The sequence below is a fragment of the Cryptomeria japonica genome, chromosome 4 (genome assembly GCF_030272615.1).
Source record: "Cryptomeria japonica chromosome 4, Sugi_1.0, whole genome shotgun sequence".
NCBI classification, from domain to species: Eukaryota; Viridiplantae; Streptophyta; class Pinopsida; order Cupressales; family Cupressaceae; genus Cryptomeria; species Cryptomeria japonica.
In genome coordinates this window covers 195794249-195808265 of record NC_081408.1, presented here as the reverse complement: position 1 = coordinate 195808265, position 14017 = coordinate 195794249, and the positions used below count along the sequence as shown (strand labels likewise).

The following is a 14017-nucleotide window of genomic DNA, read 5'->3' as shown; positions in this document are numbered from 1 at the left end:
GTGGGGTTCAAGTATTAATTATCTTGATTAGTGAATGTAATTACCCATCCCATTAATTCATTATTAATGTTATCACTTGTTTACAATCATGGTAAACTTCCATTGTGCCCTGGCGGTCTAGACTTCATGCATCCTTACTAGGAACCTCATGCAAGCCTATTTGTCGTGACCCCGGTCATCACAAGGAAGCTCACTCCCCCTAACGTGGATCCAAACAATGATAAACAATAAGAGCCTCTAATCCAATATGCAAATCTGAAATCCACAAGTGTCATCATGCAGCCATAACACATACATGAGCATCCAAAGACTAACTCATCAAGGAATCCAACAATGAGCCTCTTATCAAAATAATACATCAAAGGCCACTTAAGGCAATTAAATCTGCCACAAATAAGAAATGAAAGCTACAACAAGGCACATTCACTTGCTGGTACAACAACAATAGAGTAGCACTCACAATCATGGCTCATCAACATGAAGGAGTAAAACTCAAGATCCCATTGGTAAGGCACATCAACTTACCAAGGTGCAAAAACCACATTAAAGCATCAAAATTGATCAAAGCCAATATTGGAAAACATCAACAAACCTTCATACGCGACCTTTGGTACAAGTACAAATCAGAATGGTACAAGTACAAATCAGAAAAATACAACACAAACTGACCAAACTTAGAAAAACACTGACATAACATAGACTAGCGCATATGAACAATTCTGGGGCACATATGATCAGTCCTGTTGCGCATATGATCACTGTAGTTTGGCATATGATCAATTTTGTTGCGCATGAGACAGAGCCAAAAATCGTGGAAAATGACTACGTTATGAATCGTACAATAGAGATGCCCAAAAAATGCCAATAAGAAGGCGTAAACAAGACAAAATAACAGAGTATAAATAAAGAATTCCTCATTCAAAGATTCACATTTTTACACACAAATTTCATAGATTGAATCACACATAATGCCTCTTACGGCTAGATAACACAATAAAAAGGGCTACAAACACAAATAAAATCCCAAGGAAAAGATTATTCATAAAACAAATATACATATACAGTGCAATGGTGAAGCTCTTGTGAAGTTTTCTCTTATGGCAAAACCAGACCAAGAAAACTCACATGACAATATTTCCAGAATCCTCTAAGCACAATAAGGCACTCACATGATGCAAAAATCATTCCAAATACAAGGGAGAAGCAAGATTTCAATCATAGAGAAAATGCGCAAAGCCGTGCATTCACAACAAAAACCAAATACCCAAAAATATATTTTCCATACTATAGTTTAACTTTGTAATAAAATCCATGCACCCAAATATTTCCCTTCAGACTATAGTCCAACTATACAAAATACTATTTTCCCAAAATAAACTCACAAAGACATTTTGCAGACACGGCGAAAACACAAGTCTGAAAAATAAAAACTTCAAAGATAGGCCTCCAACCTGGATTAGAAGTGATGGAAGAAGGTTGATGAAGCGCCCACAAAAATTCCAACAAGCTCCCAAAGCCAAAATCCAACTCAAAGCCAAAAGAAGAATGAAGAAGGTAACCCTACAACATATACATGCACCCAATTAAAAGCATAACAAAAGCAAAAACCCTAACCTTAAAGTCAACCAATCAAAATATTCCTTTTGGGAATATATTTTACCTACACACTGTAGAATATATTTTTATTCCTCATCTCAAATTCAACCAATGAGAAGAAATGGTAGGTGGGATCTGTTAATGCATGGTAGCTTCGGTAAGATAAATGATTGAATGAGAGATAAATGAAGTCTCTCATTCAATCATTTATCCTATCGATAAACCATTCAGAAAACTTCAAGCTAATTCATTTGGTAATTATTCCTCATTCATATATCAAATCTACTCAGTGATCAATATCGATAATCATATTATAGCATGGCATATCGGTGATCACCGATGGTTATCGAGTTAACCATGTATCCCAATTTATATCGGATGTGTTCCCAACAATAAATTAATAATGATTATCGAGTTGCTATTGGGTGACAAAGTATGCACCGCTTGACATACATAACCTTTAGTTAGTTGGTTAACTTAGACACCGATTTACATCGATTAACAAGCCATGCAAACACCGTTTGGCATACATCGTAAATACTGATTGGCATGTACACTAAGTTATGTGGACCTCGATTAGTATTAGGCTGGTAATTAAATAAACACCGATTGATAGTATATATCAAAGGGTGCGATCAAGTAGTGTCTTGATCGGTCATGTCCATAAGACATGACCGGTCAAGGCACTGCTTGATCCTCCCCTCTTGCATAGATATATCAATTGATATTTGTGAAGAGGATATTGAAATCGATAAATACTCCTCTCACCTGCCAAACAAAGAAGATAGTCAGATTTATAATAGAGATAGATAATACATAAATATAGAGAATACAAAATAGAATATAGCTTGCTTATTGAATTGAAAATTGAACATCATTTACAGGATCAAATATAAAACATATTTACAAATACATAAGTGGGATATGATATTATTTTATTCTAAGGTATATATCCACCCCATATAAAATAATAGACAAACTATATTAATAAACCATAGGCTATAAATTAAATAATCCAAATGGGGATTCATATATAAATAACCCAAGGCTCATAAAATAAATAACCACAATAAATATTATTCAACATTAAGGTATAAAAACAATAAATAAATAATTAAACCACCAATATTAATTAAACAATAAATATTAAATAAACCATAAACCAACAATAAATAAATAAACATTAAATATTTAATAAAGAATGAATCAACAATAAATGATTAGACATTAAATCACAAATAAATAATTAAACATTAATCCTCAAATACTTAAATAATCTGAATACAAATAATCCTATAGTTAGATATTAATAACTATATAATTGCGCATTAGTTAATCAAATAAATCAATAAACATAGCATACTCACAAAACCACAACTCACTAATTGACATGGTGAATTACGCCAATACGCTGACGACTCAAGGTGAACAACTTAGAACTAGAGTATGTGGAGGGAACTCATGCTATCTCCGAACCACATGCCATTGGGATTTAAAGACAGGCTCAAACTTGTGGAGTAAGGTGGAGTTGGTGTCTGGTACTTGCAAATCCGGTAACCACAAAGCAACGATACAACATATATATATCATAACAAGCAAGTGACAGGGAATTGCAACAACACATCCCGCTCGCAATGAGTGATGTGACATCATCCCTCTCACGAAGACAATCATACAATGATCAAACATGTCGCATAGTCAACTCATCATATGTAATCATGAACTACGGTTAGTGTAATCATAATAGCATCAAATCCATGATCAATATAAACTATCATTAATCCATCAACATAGTAATGCTTATAGAATCCATCAAGCATATATGATCCATCAAACACATATATCCATCAAATCTCATGATCAATAATGATAGCGTCATCATCCATATAAATAATCAAAATAACATGTCCAAATAATATCTAGCATCATAGTGAGTAATTGAGACACATATATAATCATAATCCAAAACATCATAAATAGTCTAGCTAAGTCTATCATGCATGAAATAAAAGTCAAGTCAAGCCAAGGAGGGACACTACATACTCTGCACTCCTTCAAACTTGAAATTTCTGTTCTTATCCTCCCAGGCCCAGTTAGGTCATTTCCAGGCAGTAGAAAAGTTTTTTCTCTGGTTCCAATCATCGTTCTTTTGTCTGAAACCTCTGAACTCCCTTGGCTGCAATCCTAGCCGGCTCCTCATCGCCATTTTTCAATATGGATTTACCATAAAAAATACTTGGCAACAACATGACGAATAACATAAATCTTTATTATTAATAATAAATATTATTAACATGACAAATATTATTCTGAAATTTGGATTTTTTTTTTCCCATTCAAATTATAGGAATACTATGGATTAAGCATAGTTAACCATCCCAATGCTTTTATTTTCCTGTCCAGATGGCTTAAACAAGTATTTATTTGTTTTCTCACAATCAAATGATTTTGAAAGGTTCAGATTTCTTGTGGGATTTTTGCCCAATCTAAATTTCTTTCCGCAATTCTAAGGTTGGTATGATTTTTGCCACATCTAGGATTTTCACCCTTTTGTTTTTGCCTTTGTAAAATGTAAGACCAAAAAAATCAGAGGTTTCCAAGAATTTGAAAATTTTAAAGGCAATATACATAGTGTTTGGGGCAAGACATGTGATTTTTTGATTGGATTCCTCATGGGTTCATGCAAGTTCATTCATGATGAATATACAATTGTCCATGCACACTTAAATAGAAAGCCCCCATAAATTTGTGTAATATCCCCAAATAGGGATAATAGAAAAATAACAATTTCTCCAAAACTAGGGCACAGAAAAATCTGAAACTTTATTTTCATAAAAGAAATTCTACAACAAATTTAGATATATAATCAGATTACTGATCTCATTTTTCTGCCAATAGAAATAAATTTATGAGTATTACTAAATTTAGAAAAAGTACAGAAAAATCTCTTTAATTCTGCCCAGAAATTTTAGAAATGGATTACTTTGATTCTTTCATTTTCTTGAGATAAAGATGATTAAAATATACAGATTCAGATTTAGATGCAAATACCTCAGAATTTATCCTCAAACCTTAGCTGTCCTTAGAAAAGATTTCAAACCCTAGCTGACCTTGTCAAATTCCCTATAAACCAGTGCTACGTCTGATAAAATTGTCCTTTGTGTTGCTGTCCTCAATGATGCCCAGAAGTATGGAGATTCCTTGCTGTAGTTAGTCCAAACCTGCACCTGTAACTCTGAATGTCACCTCTAAACTGGCCTCCAAACTTGATAAACAATTGCAGCCCTGAAATATGATGTGCTAGAGTTTCACAAATTAAAGCTCTTCCACCAAAACACAGACTGGGGGAGCCCATATGTCTCTCCAAAACTAGGGATACTCAAGGGTTTTAGACCTTAAGCCAAGATTGCAGTAGCAATAGATAACAAACTCATAGAATAACATTATGAGCTCTAAAAGAACCCTAATAACTCTCTAAGAGTTAAAATTAATCTCAGCCCTTTATCATCCACCTCTTAATCCAATGCTCCAAATTAAAACCCTAAAAATGAGCCTATAGACTCCTTGAAAACCCACGTCCCCTTTGCCTTTTTGTCATATGCTTTTTTAAAATCACTTAAAGCACATAGAAGGGGGACAACTTAAGTCTTTTGGCTAGGAGTCACTTAAGTTGCCTGAAAAGACGTGCCCGCAACTTAAAATCACTTAAGTTGCATAAAAAGACGTGCCAACAACTTAAGAATAGAATAGAGGAGTCACTTAAGTTGCCTAAAAAGACGTGCCCGCAACTTAAAATCACTTAAGTTGCATAAAAAGACGTGCCAACAACTTAAGAATAGAATAGAAGACAAGCCAAAGACTCAACACTTCCCAATAATGCTCTAAGTCCTCTTGGGTAAACCAAGGGAAGGACAGCCAATGCATTGTTAAGTCTCATGGCTTGAGTTGGGGACAATACAATTGGCCCCAAATCCAGACTGGGTATGAACTGGACCCAAATTTGTGCACAAGAAGTGCCAAACCGGTACCATAGTTCAAGATTGATGCTTTATACTTGGTAAACCCTTACAATATATAGAGAGTCTTACTAAAGACAACTACTAATTTCTCATGGATGTGGGATAAATTCTTATTCTAATTAACTAGTGGGATGGCTTACAAAACATATGTACCTATACCTTTATTTATTTACTACCTAATACACCCAATTTTATATTCTTAGATATATTATAGGCAATTTATTATGTTTGAAATCTCAAGCATTCTAATTGTAGGTGGATATTTCTTTTTTATCTTTTTACCCTAGAGAATATAATGGCAATTTTACTTTAAGGAGTAAATTCTGCTATCTTCCTTTACATGAAAATAGATGGTTTCAGTTTTGGGGAGGTGAAGGGATTGTTAATGTCATGTAGTTTCCACAGTCCATAGTCTTGGATTTGTTAAGCTTTTGGATGAATTCGTGTAATATTTTTCATCATCAACGTTTGTGTAGGTAGAGGGATTTTTTCTAACTTGTATGGATGTGGTTGCCTTGGTCTGTTTTTGGTCCTAACATCCCTATCTCATCTTGGCCTAAAAATAGATTTTTGGAACTATTGTTTGTTAAATCTTTTTATATGGCAACTTAATACTTCTCACCTTTCGATCTTCAACAAGAACTTAGATATGCTGACTCAACTGCAACCTTAATAAACAGTTTGCTTTTTTACATGCTGATATGAATTCTATCAATAGCCTGGAACGTTCCTCCTTCTTGTTGTTAAAATAAGAAAGCAAATTAGAGAAGTTGCTTCCATTTTTAAAAGGTTGCAGAGCCTTAATATACTCTAAAAGAGAAGAGCTCTGAATAATTGTAATGCTGGATGTGTTGTCAGCAAATCTAGCAACTATTCTTAATGTGCTTTGTTCTTTGGTGGAATCCAAGGGAATGGTTTTTTTTTGGGTTGACTGCTTTTCTTTTGTAATGACCCCTTTTGTAAATGCCCTAGTTTTTGCCCTAAATTACAATTCCAAGTAAAATAAGAAATGGTGTAGAGTTAATGATATCATTTACTTGTTTGAGATCTTGCAAACATGTTAGGTAATCATTGAAACCTAATCCATAAAATAGATCTTCCCTTTTAGAAACATTATTTTGAATCAAAAGCATGGATCTTTCCTACTAGGGTTAGGAACATTAACTCAATCAAAAGATATATCTAATTCATTAATAGAATTCAATCATAGCAGAGTTTTAGGATAAGGAGGCATGGTAGGGTACCTAAAACAATCCTCTACCCTAGGCACAGGAGCGGATATACCATCCCTCTTGGCCTCATGTGGCCCTTTGCCATCCATATGAGGGGGTGTACCTAGTGAGGAATCCTATAGCCATTCCCCCTCTTCTTGCCACCATTATTATCCTCACTAAGATTGGGGTTTCTTTATCCATTAGTCAACCATGGTAGAGGTTTGGGGGAAACTACAATAGGGTGTCTGGAACATCCTTCCTTTCTAAGCCCAAGGGCGGGGCACTCCTTGCACGCCGTTGGCCTCATGAGACTATTAATCACCACTATGAGGTGGTGTGCTTAGAAGAGGACCTCATAATTGTTTCCCCTCCTTGTAGTCCCTCACTATCTCTATCATGGTTGTTTGTAGAATTTAAACAGACATATGAGGAATCACACATTATTGTCTATATTCCTTATATAAGGGATCATATAGTAATATAATATCATTAGGTTGCATACATAATATTCATATGTGAGTAGTTATACATAGAATTACATTAGGCCGCCTACCACAAGAGTTACTACTTCATACCAAATCACTTGCGTAATGCTCAAGGGCTGCATGCCTGAATCTTATATCAGATCTGTTCTTCTTTGATGCCCTTCTAAATTCAAGGTCTTCTATTTTTATATCCTTCTCTTATTGTTGAAAGGTTGTGTCTTTTTGGGCGGCCATCTTTTCTTGAAGAGTGGCATCTCTTCTAAACTACATTGCTCCCCTTCCAAAACTTGAATGCTTCCTTGTTTTGCTATTTTTTATGATAATCAATGCCTTAATCATATGGGTTGCTGTAGACTGGTGCAGGTTTAGGAATCACTGTTCTGTAATAATTAAATGTGCCTTTTTTGTATCCTGCTTGTTGTATTCCAATTTTCCTATGCCTCGGCCATATATATATGCCTTTGTTTCGGGTATGGTCAGCATATGAGTCGGCCCTTATGTTATTGATTTTATTTTGCTTTCAAACTACTTCGTCTCCTTAAGGCTAGGTTTGCCCTCTGCCATTTTTTATCCCCTTTGTTTTTGTTCCCATAAGGGTTGGCCAGCTTTTCTTTTTACTTATTTAGTTATTTTCATAAAACTCAAGGAGGTTGGCTAGATATAAGAAAACTGTGATGTCTTATAGATAAGGCAATTTTCTAATCAATGATATTTATCAAATTTGAGGAGGTATCAGGGTAGGGGCGCGACATTCCGCCCAACCTGAGATCGCTTGTCCTCAAGTAAAGTTAGTTTTCATTTCGTCCATTGTATTCTTTTGTTATTGTGAAGATCCCAAACCAACCCTTAGGGTTTGTGGTGTTATTAACTTCTGCTGGGTAACTCTGATGTTACCCTAGTTGCAATTTTGAGCTAAGACTCATAACAACAATATTTAGAGTTGGCAAGGTTTTTAAGTTTCCGTCGTCCTTGTTTCTCATCACTTCGATTAGGTTGTCGCAAAGTTTGCATCATATCATAGATATCTCTTAACGCTAAAGAAAGAACTTATATATTAAGATGAGGATTAGAAGCATGACAGACATCTACATCTTCATATTCTATATCAGCAAAAAAAATAGAAATCTCATGATGATAGGAATATGTTTACTGTAATCATAGATACTCATGGGTAGACATGCTAGAAACACATCAGGTATGAACCAAATACTGATCATACACATAAAAACACGAAACATACACATGAATATTTTGCAGACACGAAGTATACTTGCAAATACACATTGTTAGATCCCTTCTTGTTGACTAGAATGCATCTATTGATTTGTAATGTCCCCTTTTTTGAATGCCCTAGTTTTGACCTAAATTACAATTCCAAGTAAAACAACAAATGGTATAGAGTAAGCGATATCATTTACTTGGTTGAGATCCTGCAAACATGTTAGGTAATCATTGAAACATAATTCATAAAATAGATATTCCCTATTAGAAACTTTATTTTGAATCAAAAGCATAGATCTTTCCTACTAGAGTTAAGAACATTAACTCAATCATAAGATATATCTAATTCATTAACGAAATCCAATCATAGGAGAGTTAAGATAAGGAGACATGATAGAGTGCCTTAAACGATCCTCTACCCTAGGCACACGAGTGGATATACCATCCCTCTTGGCCTCATGTGGCCATTTGCCATCCATATGAGGGGGTGTACCTAGTGAGGAATCCTATAGCCATTCCCCCTCTTCTTGCCACCCTTATTCTGCTCACTAAGATTGGGGTTCCTTAATCCAATAGTCAACCATGGTAGAGGTTTGGGGGAAACTACAATAGGGTGTCTAGAACATCCTTCCCTTTTTAAGGCCAAGGGCAGGGCACTCCTTGCACCCCTCTTGGCCTCATGGGACTATCAGTCACCACCATGAGGTGGTGTGCTTAGAAGAGGACCTCATAACTCTTTCCCCTCCTTGTATTCCCTCACTATCCCTATCATGGTTGTTTTCAGCATTTAAACAAACATATGAGGAATTACACATTATTGTATATATTCCTTATATAAGGGATCATACAGTAATACAATATCATTAAGTTGCATACATACTGTTCATATGTGAGTAGTTATACATAGAATTACATTATGCCTCCTACCACGAGAGTTACTACTTCATACCAAATCACTTGCGTAATGCTCAAGGGCTGCATGCCTGAATCTTATATCAGATCTGTTCTTCTTCGATGCCCTTGTACAATCAAGGTCTTCTATTTTTATATCCTTCTCTTATTGCCTAAAGGTTGTGTCTTTTTGGGTGGCCATCCTTTCTTGAAGAGTGGTGTCTCTTCTAAACTACATTGCTCCCCTTCCAAAACTTAAACACTGCCTTGTTCTGCTAATCATTTATAATAATCAATGCCTTAATCATATGGATCGCTGTATACTAGTGCAGGTTTAGGAATTGCTGCTCTGCAGTAATTAAGTGTGCCTTTTTTGTATCTTGCTTGTTGTATCTCAATTGTCCTATGCCTTGGCCCTATATATATGCCTTTGTTTTGGGTATGGTCAGCATATGAGTCGGCCCTTATTTTATTGATTTTCTTTTTCTTTCAAACTACTTCACCTCCTCAAGGCTAGGTCAGCCCTAAGCCATTTTTATCCCCTTTGTTTTCGTTCCCATAAGGGTTGGCCAGCTTTTCTTTTTACTTATTTTCATCAAACTCAAGGAGATCAGCTAGATATAAGAAAATTGCGATGTTTTTTTAAATAAGACAATTTTCTAATCAGTGATATATATCAGATTTGAGGAGGTATTATGGCAGGGGCATGACATCTCTTTGTAGAGCTGAGGACACTGAGTTGTCACTCTTTTAATTTTGTATCAAAATTTTATGCCTTAACTACAATTCATTTTCTTTGATGTTACTTTTTTTGCTTTCTTTTGTACAAATTAGTTTTCATTTTTGATAATTATGTTATTACATCATTACTTTCACCCACTCTATTAATGTACAGCTGTTCACAGTTTCATATCCAGGTGCAAAGAAAACTGTTTTTCAGATAAGTTTAAACTAAACAGAGTATTCAAGCACATTAAAAACGTTAAGAAAATATTTTGCAAAAATAGGATACTGAACATTTCTGTTTGTGACTTGTTCAACTTCCAGCTAAATTGGCATAAATGTCGAAGGCTGAAAAACAAGTTGTATATTGTGTACCAGGCACCTTGTATCAGTGTTTCTCACTTCAACTTACTATGTCGGTGATTTGAAGCAACTTCCTCTTCAAGGTTGAGATTGTTAATTCTCTTGCTTGCGCAGACAAAGAATTTTCCCTCCTTTACTTGCACGTAAGAGCGATTTTGGCAATCTTATATCTCTCCCAAGAATCATAAATGAGTGGACACCTGTTTGAGTCTCAAGCATCACCAGCTCAAAACGAGAAAGCCAAGCTTGATTTTTACATTTTCTATGTGGCTGATTTAGTTCTTGTTATAACTTTCTTGCATCAGCCTAATCTATAAGATACCTAAGTCTAGGTTGGCCTTCAAGGGATGCACACTAGGGAGGGGTGAATGATATATTATACACATGCTAGGGAGGTTTGATGGCTTCTGGCAGTCACATGAAATTTAGCTTTCAGCTGTTGCTTTAATGCTCTGTTTTCCATGGACAAATAACCCGTGGAAAAAGCCTCATGATTCATGACTTATGGGCCTGGCATGGATGTAACAAACATTTTACACTTGGGCTCTGTAAATGAGCATTTGATATGTTTAATTCATCATTGCTGTGTATGTTTTGAAGACATAAGGATTGCATTTTTATGGTTTGGGCATGGATATGTAGCATATACTCATTTTTAGTTTTAATCTGAACTGGGGTTAGAGGGCTCAAAGGAATTAAGAGGAAACGTGTTCCCATAGTTATGTGATAGGATTGAGCAATAGGTGATTGATTGTTGGTGGAGTGACACTGGATTTAAGTAGTCCTTATTGTAACAGTTATGCTCTTATGGAAGTTCTAAGATGGTTATGCTTTTCTCCAGACTGCTTGTGTAAAATTCTCCTAATACATTGTAGCTTCAGGGTTGTATGCACCATGTCAAGTTGCTCTATGATAAATAATTTTCTTTCCTGGACTTACCATGGTTTTTAATATCTTTTTCTGAGAAGAATAAACATAAATAGTTTTAAGAAAACCTAAACGTTTGTCTTGAGACCCTCGGATTAGAATTTGATCATTTATGGTCCATTGGTTGATTGGTTGATGTGTCACTCAAAACTTACTTAGCTGTAATTTTAATTCATAATCCTGTATATTTCCTTAGTAAAAAAATTCAAATGGGAAGAATATCATAAAATGTTAGTTGTGCTCTATCATATCATACTGGCTGAAGTTTTTTGTTGGCTTATGGGCTTGCAATTGTATTTGCCTTAGATGCATTTATAATTTGATGATTTATCTTGAAACCCTTGTGATTAGAATTTGATCCTCTGTGGTTCATTGGTTGATTGGTTAACGTGTCACTTCAAACTCACTTGGCTATAATCTAGGATAAAGGTCCTCCGGAATACTGTTTTTTCTATTTCTTTCAAGTTCTTGTATATGTAATTGTTGATGGATAATCAATTATATTTCCATAGTAGGATTTATCAAATGGGAAAAATATCACAAAAATGCTAATAATGCTCTATCTTCTCATACTGTTTTGAGTTTTTAGGTTGGTTTATTGGCTTGCAATAGTATTTTTGCGTAGATATATTTCAGTTTGGTGATGTTGGTAAATTTAGATGTGGCCAAGATATTTCCTTTGTGATATTCTCGTGCATATGCCTACAAAAATCTAATAAAGCAAAAGTGAAATGTTAAATGTTTGATCCTGTCTTGTTATACTCCTAGCAAATTTTCTGTTGTGATTTATGGGATTACAAGGCTATTCACTATCAATGCAATTCTAAATTTTTAAATGTTTCCAAATATTGATCTGGTTGTTGCAGGTTATATTTTTCCAGTGTGCAGTCAGGACATCAGAACTCCATGAGACAGGTCTGGACAGACAGAAGACTGGAGAAACTGGTAGAATGCTGAGTTTGTGCTTTGGTTTACTCACAAATCTAACAAGATTCGGTATATTTTTGTTTTATAATCCTGGGGAATATTGTTGTTGCATATATAAATTCTTTGGTAACCCAAGATGATGATCCCTGATATAGATCTTATGCAAAGACAACTGAAGGAAGCAGGAAAATGTTATTGAGATTACAAATTTCTCTACTAAGATTAAGATACAGACATTTGGGATGCAGTTCAGTCGCAATGGCCTTTCCTTAGTGAACAGAAATGGTTCTCTTGCACAAAGTTCCACTTCAATGGAAACTGAAGGATATATGCATTATGAACAAGATGGACATTTATTTAGCTGACGTATTTAGGAGGGAAGTTTACATTTTTTAAAAATGTATGACAATCAATATTTTGGGTCTGGTTTTTTACAGTGAAAACTATTTCCCACCATTTCATGTCAATAAAACCAACTTGAAGTAGTTGATGAGCCTATTAAATTGATCATATGGACACATCTTTCCTCTATAATATAGCAGTGAAGGATTTAAATAAAGGTTGTGCATTTTAATTTTTCTTACAGGTATTCACTGTTCATATTGCATGGTATTTTGAATAATGAAGGGACCTATCATGGAAGGAAATTCTGTAACCAGAATAAATAAATTGTGCTGTGACTTAGTTTTAACATGTCTTAAGGAAAAAAGATAATTTTATGATGATGACTAAAAAAGATCGGTAAGTAGTTTCCAGGAAAGTTCACGATCACTAGCAACCCTTCTTTATTGATACAAGAATCTCATCAATACAGTAACTTGAACCTTAGAGAAAGACTTCTTTATGTGTTTGTATCTTCAGTTTCTCATGAAGTATATCTTGAATTGTTTTGGGTATAATGCGCTATCACCTATGACATAAGGAGAAATATACTCTGAACTTCAAATATAGGAAAGAAACTAGATTCTGGTTTGAATTTTTCCATACAGAACAATCTGGCATTTACTTGACGGTCCTGAACTCGTAGGAAATTGTTGAATCCTAGATGCCTGGATTTTGCCCATTGTATTTAATATATATAATTATTTTATGTGGTGAGCATGGCTGGATGGCTACCTTGTAAATGTTAATAAAACTGCCAGGTGAGTAATGATGCCTAGAATTCACGTATGAAGTGGTAGACAATGGGAGCCTTACAATATACATATGCATTCATGGTCCTAAATGGACTAAGTAGCACCATTTTAGTTGTTGAATAGCTATAGAGCAAGTTATAGTCACCATTATTTCTAGGAGAATTGAGAAATATAGAGGAATTATTGAACATTAATTGGCAACTTAAACAAGTTTAAAAACAGATCTTGTAGGTTTACTAAGTTATTTCTTGACAAATAATAAACGTATGTCATATTGGCATTCAGTTTGATTCACACCATCACAAATTTCTGTGCTTCAATGCTAGTAATTCAAAAAGCATGTTATACTTTCAATGGTTATCTTTTGTGGGAGAAAGTAGTTCAAAATATGCAAAATGCAATTCCTTCTATGATCTTTTAACACTTTAATAAAGGTCAAGGATGGAGATCTAACCTAATGTTGTGGGATGGGAAACGATGCAATTACTTTAAAAATTGTGTCTAATTAGCCTCTT

General features: G+C 34.8%; 1 long non-coding RNA gene across 1 annotated transcript in view; it reads left to right on the top strand.

Annotated features, from left to right (window-relative positions):
- Nucleotides 1-12945, top strand: part of LOC131076293 (uncharacterized) — a 37737-nt gene extending 24792 nt beyond the window's left edge. Inside the window, exon 3 of the long non-coding RNA XR_009113343.2 lies at nt 12306-12945. This is a non-coding gene — a long non-coding RNA (uncharacterized LOC131076293). The remainder of the gene's footprint in view (nt 1-12305) is intronic.
- The last annotated feature ends 1072 nt before the right edge of the window (nt 12946-14017 follow it).